The 3,109-nt window shown below is 37.8% G+C and overlaps 1 protein-coding gene across 1 annotated transcript in view; it reads left to right on the forward strand.

Annotated features, from left to right (window-relative positions):
• Positions 1 to 2,122, forward strand: part of znrf2b (zinc and ring finger 2b) — a gene marked incomplete in the record, with an annotated part of 12,564 nt that extends 10,442 nt beyond the window's left edge. Inside the window, 1 exon segment of the mRNA XM_014026977.1 lies at positions 1 to 2,122.
• Between the last annotated feature and the right edge of the window lie 987 nt (positions 2,123 to 3,109).

A 3,109-nucleotide genomic window follows, 5' to 3' on the forward strand; every position in this document is an offset into this window, starting at 1 on the left:
GTATTGAAATCCATTATAAATGCATTTTTTTGATCCCATATTTACATATAAAATAATGCATTTCTTTCAGTAAATGTTTTTCTTTTTACAACCATCTCTCTRCTTTAGATTTAAATTTTAGCCCACTTGCTGATGTCCTGCTTTATGTTTGAGGGTTGCTGTAAAAATGGCACCTGGGCTGGAACTTACCTGGAGGAGACGCCTCCTTCCTGGCTGAAAGTTGTTGTTGAGTTCTATTCCTCATCTTGTCCAAAAAAAAAAAACAAAAAATTTAGCTCCGATGTAAAAAAGTGAAAACAGTTACGTTGTGCACAAGTAAACATTAGCTCCACCTTCATGCGGAACTAAGAATCATTCTCGCCTGCATGGAGTCAGGTGGATTCCTGTTGGCAGCTGGACTGCACCGCTGCAGCGCTGTGATCATCCGGTCCAGTAAAACCTTTAAAGAACCTGCTGCTCTTATAAAGGTTTCATTCTTGGTTTWAAAAAAATATTGCCAAACAAAGCAATTCAATACTAATTGCAGCATAAATGTAAAAGTATGTTTAATGATTTCCATTASATTTATGTAAATTTTATGAATTGCACCTTATCTGAGTTCAAACGACTCAGATCAGGTTTGTAAAGAAGTGATTTGATCATTAGTGTAAGAAACAAGTGCAGTTAAACTGGTTTCCAGGCTGAGTGACAACAGAAGTCGTGTTTCYCTATCTTTGTTTTATAAAATGAAAGAATGTTAAAAGCACAAGTCCTTTATTTCTCAAGTCTTTCAGGCTGAAAGCGTTGATCATTTATTGACACCAGGAGTGCTGAGTCATGTTTTTCTTTCACATTAGTTGTTTCAGTTTGTCGCTCTAAAACAGAGAACAGAAGCTGTTGATGAGAGATGAACATCTCACTGGTGCTTTGGGTTCTGGATCCTCTGGTTAAAGTCCTCCTGAGTAAACAGGGCCAAGGGACAGAACTTGAGAACTGAACCAGCATGCCTGAACTGTGAACAGACTCTTAATCCAACTGTAAAACTACTGACGACACTGATTTGAAGAAAAAACTCACCTTTAATCTGAGAGAATAAACTCATCTGGGGGAATCGAAGGAAACCAGGATCTCAGTTGATCCCAAAGCTCCAGAACTGTTATAAAACATTTCATCCAATTGTTCCCGAACACCAGTGTGAAAGAACGCTACAATAACTAATATTAACCTTCTACACGTTTGCATGAAACTGTTGAATGTAGACGTTTAATATGAGCTAATTTAGCATTCCTTCAAAACAGTGTTTTAAACCAATGTAAAATGAACCCTGCATGGTTCTGTTAGCCGTTAGCCTAGCCTGGAGGAAGATTTCTGCCCTCTTCATCACCCTGTGCTTCATGTATTATGTCACAGCAAAGTGTTGATAAATACTGGACAGAACATCAGTTCAAACATGGCTGACCCTTTGAGAATATCTTTAAAGTCCTGCAGGCCTACAGTCCTGTTCTACAGTCCTATAGACCTGCAGTCCTATAGACCTGCAGTCCTGATCTACAGATCTGTAGACCTGCTGGTCCATGGTGGTTTTAATTAGACTGAAGAAAACTGAAACATGTTGCTAAAAACTTGAGGAAGTTCTTACTTCCCTTCACTCTGTTCCTCTTTGTGTTTGTAAAGTTGCTGCTAGAACCTTGTCAGTAAACGGAGGCTTTTTTCTGAATGTGATAAACATGTCTGTTCTCATGCAGCAACAGAAACCTGAGCATGAGCTGATTTTCAGCACAGACGACCGAATGTGGACTAGAAAGCCACTGAGAACACATCCTCACMTCTTTTACAATGAAGCAATACTCAAACATGTCACACGTCTGTCTTTTAAATGTTTTTTTTTTTGTTTATTTGTTTTGCATTTGGAAAATATTCAGCCATGTAAATGTTATTTTTTATGTGTAGAATATATTTAAAAGATGAGATTTGAATGCTTTTTGCTCACGTTTAWTCTGCCTGGAAACTTGAAACTTGAAATGATTTTGATTTGGCAGAGAATACAGTAGGACTTGGTCTTTGTTCTGCTCTGTAACAAGTCCAGCTGCTATTAGCAATAAAATCTTCAAATAAACAATGTGGGGTTGKGACAGAATGAAAATGATATGTACCATTTCTTCATACACTAATGTGCCGTCAGTTCAGTGAGACGAAGAATCCTCATCAGGTCTGATATTAATTCAAGCATCCAGTCACTGAACAAAGAAAGTACTCTCTCTTTCAAGTCTTGGTTTTGATGTTTCAAGCCACAAGAAAACTATTTGGTCTTTAACAGGTTCTAAATTTGTTTAAATCTAACATCAAGTGTAAAAAAAAAAAAAAAAAAACACAACAAGCTTCACTGTGCCAATTTTTATTAGACCAAACTGAAGCTACACTGGAAAGTCTGTGTCCAGATCCTGATCCAGCAGCATGTAGAACCTTCTTCAACAGCAGGAACTCTCAGTTGTGAGTTTCTGTAGGACTTTTATCAGCCCTGCAGAAAACAGTCTGACTGTAAAATTTATAGTGGTTGAACCATAAAAAAAACACGACAGCACAGCTTAGATTTAGAGTTTCTCTGACTGAAACTGGAGCTGATGGTTTGGGCTCCTTCGGTCCCCGATTGAACATGAACGTCTTTGTAGACTAAAGGTTCTAGAGTCCAATATGAGTCCTACAGCTAATGTTTGGACCAAACTGAGTCCAACAGAACAAAACACAGCATCTGATCTATAGCAAAGTGCTGCAATGATCCAGTCAAAGCCAGGAMCTCGATGAACAGAAAATCTGTGATCAAACCTCAGAGTGCTGAGCAGAAATGCAAATCCTAATGAACTGAAACTTATTTTGGCTTAATTTTTGTTTAATAAATAATAATAATGTGGAGTGTTTTCACCTTACACATTATCAGAGCTGATGCTGACCTCGTCTCATCATTTGTGCCAATCGGGTGTCGGCTTAAAAGTTTTCTGCAGTGTATAATTAAATAAACTACATTCTCTACTCAATTTGACTGACAACCAAACTGAGATGTCTTGTCAGTTTCARGAGGAAAGCTGAATTTACTATATGTCCTGATGCATCTCAGTAATCCAGGTAAAAAATC

This window comes from Austrofundulus limnaeus, unplaced genomic scaffold (genome assembly GCF_001266775.1).
Source record: "Austrofundulus limnaeus strain Quisiro unplaced genomic scaffold, Austrofundulus_limnaeus-1.0 Scaffold605, whole genome shotgun sequence".
Lineage (NCBI taxonomy): Eukaryota > Metazoa > Chordata > Actinopteri > Cyprinodontiformes > Rivulidae > Austrofundulus > Austrofundulus limnaeus.